This window comes from Mizuhopecten yessoensis, unplaced genomic scaffold (genome assembly GCF_002113885.1).
Source record: "Mizuhopecten yessoensis strain PY_sf001 unplaced genomic scaffold, ASM211388v2 scaffold3773, whole genome shotgun sequence".
Classification (NCBI taxonomy): Eukaryota; Metazoa; Mollusca; class Bivalvia; order Pectinida; family Pectinidae; genus Mizuhopecten; species Mizuhopecten yessoensis.
In genome coordinates, this window is record NW_018405212.1 from 28002 (window position 1) to 40249 (window position 12248).

Here is a 12248-nt window from a genome sequence, read left to right on the forward strand (position 1 = left end):
TCTGTGTCTATATATCTGTGTCTATATATCTGTCTCTACATGTCTGTGTCTATATATCTGTGTCTATATATCTGTCTCTATATATCTGTGTCTAAATATCTGTGTCTGTATATCTGTGTCTATATATCTGTCTCTAGATGTCTGTGTCTATATATCTGTGTCTATATATCTGTCTCTATATATCTGTCTCTATATATCTGTCTCTATATATCTGTTTCTATATATCTGTCTCTATATGTCTGTCTCTATATATCTGTCTCTATATATCTGTCTCTACATGTCTGTGTCTACATATCTGTTTCTATATATCTGTGTATATATATCTGTTTCTATATATCTGTGTCTATATGTCTGTGTCTATATATCTGTCTCTATATGTCTGTCTCTATATATCTGTCTCTACATGTCTGTCTCTACATATCTGTTTCTATATATCTGTCTCTATATATCTGTGTCTACATATCTATTTCTATATATCTGTGTCTATATATCTGTTTCTATATGTCTGTCTCTATATATCTGTCTCTACATGTCTGTCTCTACATATCTGTTTCTATATATCTGTCTCTATATATCTGTCTGTATATATCTGTGTCTATATATCTGTTTCTATGTGTCTGTGTCTATATATCTGTTTCTATATGTCTGTCTCTATATATCTGTCTCTACATGTCTGTGTCTATATATCTGTGTCTATATATCTGTTTCTATATATCTGTGTCTATATATCTGTTTCTATATGTCTGTGTATATATATCTGTTTCTATATATCTGTGTCTATATGTCTGTTTCTATATGTCTGTGTCTATATATCTGTCTCTATATATCTGTCTCTACATGTCTCTATGCGAAATGCCAGTAGAGCTTATAGTATAGTGTGTTGTCCGTCGTCTGTCGTCCTTCAACTTTTTCTTTTCATTGAACGACTTTTCTGAAGAACTGGAGCACCTATAGCCATGGTATTTGGCCAGTAGATACCTGGGACATTGTGATATATTTAGTTTCCATAATACTAGGAGGTCCTGGATGATGATATTTGACCAGTGGCATGCTGTGATAGAAAAGTATAAAGTTTCATTTAGTCTTGAAAGATTCTTAAATCAAGGAGACTAAATATATGATGGGGGGGGNGTTTTGATTGCTCAAACCTCCACGTGGGTACAGGCCCTCTGGGTCTCTTGTTTACTTATCTCTCTGTTTGTCTGATAGTGTTACTTTTCCCATCACTGGTTTGTTGCATTTATAAATGAGGCTTTGCACTGATTGGTAAGGTAACAAACGAGAACATCGACAAACACTTTTTTTGATATTTAAAAAGAAAGACAAAAGTTTTCAAAAAATCGAACAAACAAAATAAGCAGACAAGGAAACAAAAGCAGCATTCATATTTTATTTCAACAATAGAATACACAACCATTACTACCGCCGGGTTATATTACAGTTTAGCAGGGACAAAAAAGTGGGATATCTTTAAATATGTTATGGTGTTTATATACGTATAACAGAGTGGGCATCTGCTCATTAATGTAATCTATTTTAATATTTATGACGGTGTGTATGTCAATTCAGACATTGACCTATTACAACTTTCATGACAATATGTTCATCAATAATTCTTTACATTATTAACAAGAATATGCAAATTATGGCCGCCATTTTTGTTTTGTCATTTTGACATCCTAAACTCAAAATGTCGGCTAGGTAAATTCGATTTTCAGATTCAACATTTATTAAGTCGGTTAGAAAGATGCGTTACGAAATTCTACTAAAATGCGGTTTTCATTTTAATATGATGTCTTTTCAGAATTGTGTCTCAGTCTTACTATAAATGTGTCCCAGTTTTACTATAAATGTGTCCAAGTCTAACTATAAATGTGTTTCAGTCTAACTATAAATGTGTCCCAGTCTAACTATAAATGTGTCCCAGTCTAACTATACATGTGTCCTAGTCTAGCTATAAACGTGTCCCAGTCTAACTATAAATGTGTCCCAGGCTAACTATCAATGTGTCCCAGTCTTACTATAAATGTGTCCCAGTATAACTATAAATGTGTCCCAGTCTAACTATAAATGTGTCCCAGTCTAGCTATAAATGTGTCCCAGTCTAATTATTAATGTGTCCCAGTTTAACTATAAATGTGTCCCAGTATAACTATAAATGTGTCCCAGTCTAACTATCAATGTGTCTCAGTCTAGCTATCAATGTGTCCCAGTCTAAATATTAATGTGTCCCAGTCCAACTATAAATGTGTCCCAGTTTAACTATAAATGTGTCCGAGTATTACTATAAATGTATCCCAGTCTAACTATAAATGTGTCCCAGTCTAACTATCAATGTGTCCCAGTCTAACTATAAATGTGTCCCAGTCTTACTATAAATGTGTCCAAGTCTAACTATAAATGTGTCCCAGTCTAGCTATCAATGTGTCCCAGTCTAGCTATAAATGTTTCCCAGTCTAACTATAAATGTGTCCTAGTCTAGCTATAAATGTGTCCCAGTCTAACTATAAATGTGTCCAAGTCTAGCTGTCAATGTGTCCCAGTCTAACTATAAATGTGTCCCAGTCTAGCTATAAATGTGTCCCAGTCTAACTATAAATGTGTCCCAGTCTAACTATTAATGTGTCCCAGTCTTACTATAAATGTGTCCCAGTCTAGCTATAAATGTGTCCCAGTCTAGCTATTAATGTGTCCCAGTCTAACTATAAATGTGTCCCAGTCTTACTATAAATGTGTCCCAGTCTAACTATAAATGCGTCCCAGTCTAGCTATCAATGTGTCCCAGTCTAGCTATAAATGTGTAGGGATTTAAAGCTATCATCATGACATGCACGACCCTCACACTAGATAGATATCGTGTGTGATAGCTAATAAAGCTTATACACTATCATCATGACATGCACGACCCTCACACTAGATAAATATCGTGCGTGATAGCTAATAAAGCTTATACACTATCATCATCGACAGCTTGGACCATTGCATTGACCAACCTGCATGCGCAATGTAGAGATGCGTCATAGAAACCCAGGGGACTTAGAAGGAGATGACATGCTTTTATAGAAAATCAATGCCCATGTCAGACAGAGCATGTGTCCAGTGTCTAATGTCTCACTGTCCAACACGCTGCATTTTTTCTGTAAATGTGTAAGTGACATTTCAGATGATATCATCGAAAAAGACTTTTTAGATGAAAAACAAGTAAAGGAATTGTTTCCTTTTTACATTAAGATTATTACTTCTTGAAATGTTACATTTGTTCATAGATAATGACTGAGGATAATTGTAAATGTGACGGTGTTTCACAAATTCTATTTCCGGCATCAATGTATGTTTAAACATATCATCTTTATCTCTTTCTGCACTCTTTACACATAATTTTCAATTGCCGGAGATGAATTGACATAAGAATATAAATATGACACTCATCGCTTCTTGAAAATTACATCCTTGATACTATACAAATCCAATGATTAAAATGAATATTTTGAACGAAAAAAGGACATTTCTTAGATGCCTCCAAAGTTACACGAAAACAATGCTACATTTCGATGACAAACGTTTTATTGGTGTGAACATCACTCGACTTTGTTTAAAGAAACACGAACTCATTGCAAATGTAGTGCCTGTATACTTTATGTAAATCGAAAACTACACTTTATGTTGGAGTAATGAAACCAGACTTAAGCTAAACATAAAGATAGCGATCGTTTAAATATGGTACATGCACATGCTTGACCAACAAGTGCCGACAGCCAGTTGTAGCTGAAGCCCTACAGATACCCACAGTGTGATACCGGAGATATCTCTTCAATACGTGACGGACTAGTCAGATGTGTTTGTATACGGAATTATACGTCCGTCCGCCCGACCGACCTTGAATTTAATATGGCCCCGAGTAGCCATGACGTCAGCAGGTAGCAAGCTGGTAACTAGATAGCTGATACGAGAGAAGGAGCTTCCGTGATATTTATTGTCGGAAAGTGATAATGTTTACGAGACCTCGTTAAGATCGGCAGAAAGTCTGGTACCAATGTCGACGTGCATGTTGTTTGCATGTGGGAGATATTGGATTTGATGGAAATATGTACTACTTCCGGTGTAAGCAACACATCTCATTAACCTGTTTTAGTTAAAAAGAAGTTAATCAAAAAAATCTATGGCATCAATTTTCGAAAAGGTCTCGAGAAAATCTGCATTTGATTATTAAAACTAACGACCGGACGTCCCCATGTCACGATGACTGGTTTTGACTACTAGAATATTTTGCGATAAACTTTAAAAACTTGAACTATAGAAATAAATTATCTAGTTATTAATTCGAGAGTTGTTAGCTTTATGGTATAACACATATAAACCAGTCTGGTCAACGATTCCAATCGAACAGGTAACTTTCAAACGAGACATATGTTTATATAAATACATTTAAGAAACCAACTAATATATTATCGACTGCATATTATGATTTTGCTGAATTTTTAAGCGTAAGCTGAAAATATTGGCTGGGTGTGGCTGTATATTTTTTCTGAAATGTTTTGACCGAAAGTGATGTTTGCACCTGTAAACAGTAACGACCTCGAGCGAAGTCGGTTTTCCTTTTGCAAAGCTCGTATGTGTCATATTTGTATTCGATACGCGTGGCTTTTACCAGTGAAATATGGATGAAATGATATCTGTATTAGTCTTGTTTTGTTATGACGTTGACTGTGACGTCACCAGACAAAGACATCATGTGATCGGGCCGTCCATTCTATCTACACCATGGCATGTAGAGGAATCGTTGGCACACTTCTGTAATAAACAGGAGCGTCAGTGGTTTGTCGCTGAATATCCTACATATTTATTGGTGTGTTTGATTTGTCTGTTGTTTTCACGTGTGCTATTGATATTATACAGGACACCAGTAATTGTCACACTTAATGGCGGTCTATCTCAGCTTTGTTGAGCAATTGCGACAATGCAGTAGATCCGTACGTACTGTTTTAGATAAATATCAAAGACCCGAATTTATTACATTTTTGCCAGTGTGATATCGAAGTCTATTAACATGATTAAACTGATATAGTTCATACTATTACAAATATCAAGTTATATTTGTCACTGTGTGAAAATATATTACTTTTGGTATATATACCAACCACAACGGTTCTTTATTTTCCCTCCACATACAGACGAAGCCACATTAGACAGATGTGGTTGTTTTGGTAACCTTTGGTACGTACGCTAGGCTATTTAGCTACATATAACTACACAATTGATTATATTTCTGTTAGCAAATATTACCAAAATTAATCAGAAAACTGTAAGATTGCGTTGAGTAGCTTATTCAACCCTGCGCGCAAGCCTGGTTGTCAACTGTGACGTCTTTAGAACACAGCGCCAAATACTGGTGCAGTAGCCTAAATAGTATTAAAATGTAGTTCATCGAAAATAATAGAAACATGGTTTTACCTTAAATATCGTATATGTTTCACTTGGATCGCAGAATATACATGTACCGATATTTTCACTCCTATTTTCCACTCGTGAAAAAATATCGATATTCTGCCATAGTATATGGTATTCTACGGACAACTTTTAAACTAGACTCGGTGTCCTTGGATGGAGAGTAAAGCCACACATCAAAGGCGAATTCACTTAGATGAGGAGTTTCGACATCTGTATGTATTAGTGTGCTCATAAATGTCCGCGCATGTTTGGCTGAATGAGATGTTCTGTACTGCCCCACGTGTAAGCTGGTATTTAGTTCCGAGTCGAGTCCAAACATCATCCAGTCATATTACACGTGGGTTACACGACTCAGCTTGAAACACGATGAACTGGCGACTGTCCAGCTATTACACGTGTAGCAAACTTCTATACGTTTCCGTACAGGAATTACAGGTTTTACACGTGTGAGTTCTCAGTACCAGAAAAAATGCATTCATGAGCTGGGTTTAAATGAATAACTAAATTAATTAATAAAGACGAAGCTTTGTGTATTTAAAGATAAATAAAAGTTTATTTGCTGTACCTCTAGTTGAACATCATTACTGTACATCTGTGAAGCGTTACATGAAAGAAAGACACTCGGTAATCGCACTGTGATCAGCGCAATAAAAAATATCCACTCAAAATATCTTTCAATCAGTTTGCACCCCAATTTAACAGAAAAAAAGTTATGACATTATTTCGAGGTGAGGTGTCTGAACAGTTTATACTAAAGTAGTCCGGTAGAATGTCTTAATCTGGAGCAGTTTTCTCAAATGGACGAGAACACTATTGCTCTGTATTTGTATAGACAATATTTAATAATACATGATCATGTATTTATTTTCCCAAACATGTGGTTGAACAATAAATTTCCTTTATTTACTGATTCACACGACTTCCTAATATCATGTTGGTTATTTTTGAATTTATCGTATGTCAATTGACTAGCATTGTAGCGTCCTTGTGACTGTTTTTTTCTCAACCAAATGATGATATGTAAGTATACAAACAGCATAAATATGTATATTTATATCAGCAATATTTGCAAGTTAATACGGAGAATAAAAAAAATGTGTTTTTCTCCAAAAATCTAGTATTTCCCGTGTAATTAGCCGTCGTCACATGTCTAGAGCTGGAAGCCAGCTGTGTGCTGTTTTATAATACGCGTTTATTCAGATACATGGTACATGTATAGCATGCAAATTGGCCTAATTTTATATTAAGTCAGCGTTATTAGAATCTATATTCAGAAGTAGTTGAAAATGTGATAACTAATCAGGATGAAATCTTTTTTGGACCTTTTACATTCATAATGGGTTAAAAATATACCATCAATTGAAATTTCACCGAAGGTGTCATTAAGAAAGAGCAATCTTGTAAAGCTGAACCGATAGTTTAACAGCTTTATCTGATGTCATCAGTCTTCTTTAATCAGAACATCGACATAATATCGAAAAACCCACCATTAAGTCTAATAAACGCCTGCATGTGTGTTAGCTTCCTACATGGTCAGTTTGACACGTGTGTGTTGTACTGTGTATCACTGACACCAGACGGAACGTTGTGTTTACAATATCTACAAGTGTATCACTGACACCAGACGGAACGTTGTGTGTACAATACCTCCCAGTGTATCACTGACACCACACGGAACGTTGTGTGTACAATACCTACCAGTGTCTCACTGACACCAGACGGAACGTTGTGTGTACAATCCCTACCAGTGTATCACTGACATCAGACGGAACGATGTGTGTACAATACCTACCAGTGTATCACTGACGCCAGACGGAACGTTGTGGGTACAATACCTACCAGTGTATCCCTGACACCAGACGGAATGTTGTGTGTACAATACCTACCAGTGTATCAATGACACCAGACGGAACGTTGTGTGTACAATACCTACCAGTTTATCACTGACACCAGACGGAACGTTGTGTGTACAATGCCTACCAGTGTATCACTGACACCAGACGGAACGCTGTGTGTACAATACCTACCAGTGGATCACTGACACCAGACGGAACGTTGTGTGTACAATACCTACCAGTGTATCCCTGACACCAGACGGAATGTTGTGTGTACAATACCTCCCAGTGTATCACTGACACCAGACGGAACGTTGTGGGTACAATACCTACCAGTGTATCCCTGACACCAGATGGAATGTTGTGTGTACAATACCTACCAGTGTATCACTGGCACCAGATGGAATGTTGTGTGTACAATACCTACCAGGGTATCACTGACATCAGACGGAATGTTGTGTGTACAATACCTACCAGTGTAGCACCTTGACACCAGACGGAATGTTGTGTGTACAATATCTACCAGTGTATCACTGAAATCAGACGGAATGTTGTGTGTACAATACCTACCAGTGTATCACTGGCACCAGATGGAATGTTGTGTGTACAATACCTACCAGGGTATCACTGACACCAGACGGAACGTTGTGTGTCCAATACCTACCAGTGTATCACTGACACCAGACGAAACGTTGTGTGTACAATACCTCCCAGTGTATCACTGACACCACACGGAACGTTGTGTGTACAATACCTACCAGTGTCTCACTGACACCAGACGGAACGTTGTGTGTACAATACATACAAGTGTATCACTGACACCAGACGGAACGTTGTGTTTACAATATCTACCAGTGTATCACTGACACCAGACGGAATGTTATGTGTACAATACCTACCAGTGTATCACTGACACCACACGGAACGTTGTGTGTACAATACCTACCAGTGTATAACTGACACCAGACGGAACGTTGTGTGTATAATACCTACCAGAGTATGCCTGACACCAGACGAAACGTTGTGTGTACAATACCTCCCAGTGTATCACTGACACCAGACGGAACGTTGTGGGTACAATACCTACCAGTGTATCCCTGACACCAGACGGAATGTTGTGTGTACAATACCTGCCAGTGTATCACTGACATCAGACGGAACGTTGTGTGTACAATACCTACCAGGGTATCACTGACATCAGACGGAATGTTGTGTGTACAATACCTACCAGTGTAGCACCTTGACACCAGACGGAATGTTGTGTGTACACTGTCTACCAGTGTATCACTGACACCAGACGAAACGTTGTGTGTACAATACCTACCAGGGTATCACTGACATCAGACGGAATGTTGTGTGTACAATACCTACCAGTGTATCAATGACACCAGACGGAACGTTGTGTGTACAATACCTACCAGTATATCACTGACACCAGACGGAACGTTGTGTGTACAATGCCTACCAGTGTATCACTGACACCAGACGGAACGTTGAGTGTACAATACCTACCAGTGTATCACTGACATCAGACGGAATGTTGTGTGTACAATACCTACCAGTGTAGCACCTTGACACCAGACGGAATGTTGTGTGTACACTGTCTACCAGTGTATCACTGACACCAGACGAAACGTTGTGTGTACAATACCTCCCAGTGTATCACTGACACCAGACGGAACGTTGTGGGTACAATACCTACCAGTGTATCCCTGACACCAGACGGAATGTTGTGTGTACAATACCTACCAGTGTATCACTGACATCAGACGGAACGTTGTGCTACAATACCTACCAGTGTATCACTAACACCAGACGGAACGTTGAGTGTACAATACCTACCAGTGTATCACTGACACCAGACGGAACGTTGTGTGTACAATACCTACCAGTGTATCACTGACACCAGACGGAACGTTGTGTGTACAATATCTAACAAAGGTCTTCACAAGGTAGTGTGTTAATGATAAATACACGCATACTGTTTCTACATTATTGTTTCATTATCACTACATTTTTAGAATTAAAACCAATTATATTCTATATTAAAATGTAAATAGTTATTTCAAATATATTCACAGCATATATACACCATATAAATACAAGATTAAAGCAACAAATAAGTAGTTATATTCCTCGTATTGTAAAAGCCGTGTTATACAAGGTTATAAAAATACTTGTTTTTTCACAAATGTCTTAACCTTTTCTGAAATCGTTTTGGAAAAAAATCATACTCTGATACGACTTTGGTTAAACAAATGAAGTCCCATGAAAGCGGGATATGTTCTGTTTACAAACATTTTATACTTCTCCATGATTCTACACACTTACTTATAACGACTACTTTTTGTCGTATTAACGAGATAACTTAAAGTCGTAATAACGAGACAACTTAAGTCATAATAACCAGATATCTTTACTCGTAATAACGAGATATTTTTTTTTTTTTCGTGTGTTAAAGCGCTCACTCCCTGATTCCCGTACACTGAGGAACACAGATACATTTGTTTACATCGCCCGTTTATAAAGTATTTTATTTCAGGTTTATCTGTGCAACATACACGGTATCATATAGGCATCCTCGATATTCAGGGCTTACGTACACATTTGCTCTCTACAGTGAGCGTAACCCCTGGATATCGAGGATGGGGTGCAAAGAGCGAAAGTGAGCGTAACCCCTGGATAGGATGGATTGTGCGTTAATGACATATTGTCTAAACACTTCAAAAATATTATGTAATGTTTATAGTTCGTAGAAAAGTTGTCCAGTCCTGTTCCCGAGAAAAACACTACGTATTGGAATCATCAATACCACTATAAACGCATTGATATGTCATAGGCAAACCAAATATAGAGTCAATGTCAAAATCTGTACACGTGGTCACGTTATAAGGACTAGACTTATTGGATGAAATATAATCATTGTTCGAGGGGAGGGAGTGGAGTTGGGTTTGGTAAGGAATACACACTATTCCAGATTTTAATGTTCACCGTACCTTTCCCAACCACAAAACCTCGCAGACAGGTCAACGTTATATATCACAAATAGGTCAACGTTATATATCACAAATAGGGCAACGTTATATGTCACTAATAGGTCAATGTTATATATCACAAATAGATCAACGTTATATATCACTAATAGGGCAACGTTATATGTCACAAATAGGTCAACGTTATATATCACAAATAGGTCAACGTTATATACCACAAATAGGTCAACGTTATATATTTAGATCATCCTTAAGTACACACTGGTCTGCACTTTGTGTTAAATGATCTTCTACTGGTCTTGTGATAATTTATTTTTAGGATTAACCATACATGATTTAGGCGTACTATTTTTAGGATTAACCATATATGATTTAGGCGTACTTGTATTTCGTAGAATCTTCTCCTTTCCTTGAGCGTAATCAAGTTGTAATCATTATCATCCGGGAAACAAGCCCGTGCAATCTATTGGTCCATCGTAAGTACTTCCGGTGTCAAGTGTTTATATGAATACTTCAACCTAACACTCACAAGTCAATGTTACTCTACGTAAGGATATGACAAATGTGTTCGTTTACTTGAGGTCATCCTAATATACTAAAATTAGTTTTGAAAATTTACGAAACGTTCGTTGGAAGTACGATTCCGATCGCTTGTGCGTATAACTGTTTCCATTCGGAAAGTCCCATCAATGGAGACTTGTGATTTATAAACAGCCACAGCTTATTGATATAGAGTTTATGTAGGCAGCAGCAGTAAGTGGCTGGAGTGGAAATTACTGTGGTATGTTTCTAGACGAAGCTGTAGATATGTAGACCTTGTTGTTAACGGTTGGCAGATTCACATGCGCTCTTGGAAATGAAATAATGTGGTTAAAATCAAAAGCTTATTAACATGAATTAGCTTTCTTCAGGTTAGTAGTTGGTATTTAAGTTGTTTGCGTTTAATGCTGGGGAACAGTTTCGAGAAAATTAACGTTTCACTTTCAAGCAAAATACGTCTGATTGATAGTACATGTAACTTCCGATATTATATCGGGTTCAAAATCGAAAAAGTATTATAGAATTTTAGGAGACGATTAAAATGATAAACACGCAGAGAACATACAGAGGTGTCTGGTCATCTGCCAAAGTTTTAACTGTCGTAATGAAGCGTCCGGTGGAACATGACGATCTGGGGCTAAAGATGGCGATACTACATATGTATATGTAAATCCACGTTTCGTTCCGTTTAGTTGCTGTATACAATAGACGAAGTATATACAACTGAGAGTATTATACATGGGTATCCGACATATAGAAAATTGAGAGTATCTAGGGTCACAAAAATGGGAAGAAAAATATCTTTTCGGAGTATATTTACAAAATGTTATCGTGTTCCAACATTGGTGTCATCTTTGTTTAGACCATAATTGACTTCATTGAGTTCATGGCAACTTTCAGTCATGGATTCGTTTCCTGAATGACGTCTTACTAGCCACTAAACAACATGTACATAACAGCACGTGCGCTCGAGTATACGTCACCATAGCAACAGCGTATGTAATATACACAGATAAATAATTGACTATAAACTATTTATATTGGAAATTTGGCATCTTCCTTGGCTACTGCTGATCGTGACTATCTATTCTGGTATATTAACTGTTTACATATTATCGTATTGTTTTATTTTCTATTTAGCATCTTGAATTTGTAGGTGTTACATTTTATATCTTAGTTTGTTTTGGAATTGGGCAAGGGAAAATACCAGACCGATATGATAGCATTGGTTGTATAGCTATATGATCGGGACCAAGGTTTGGGTGGTATTTAGATAGCACATTCCCGGACATTTACGTAGAACATTTCCTGGAGCTGGAGCAAGATTTTCAGCTCCGGAAACGTATCTCATATCAAAGGTACAGGTGCATTTGGTTTTAATAATGTCCGTTCTGAGCAGGCCAACTGATATTGGGGGGGGGGGGGGGGGGGG

General features: G+C 37.3%; 1 protein-coding gene across 3 annotated transcripts in view; it reads left to right on the forward strand.

The window, feature by feature from the left end:
• LOC110448012 overlaps nt 1-12248 on the forward strand; it is a 56874-nt gene that overhangs the window by 9767 nt on the left and 34859 nt on the right. The window contains exon 1 of one of the 3 annotated variants that reach the window (XM_021494032.1): nt 10842-11057. The exons of 1 other annotated variant lie outside the window; for it this stretch is intronic. The gene's annotated coding sequence lies outside the window, so the exon portion shown is untranslated. Of the gene's footprint in view, nt 1-10841; nt 11058-11101; nt 11188-12248 lie in introns of those variants that run through there. One more of the 3 variants, XM_021494033.1, reaches the window with a different exon arrangement.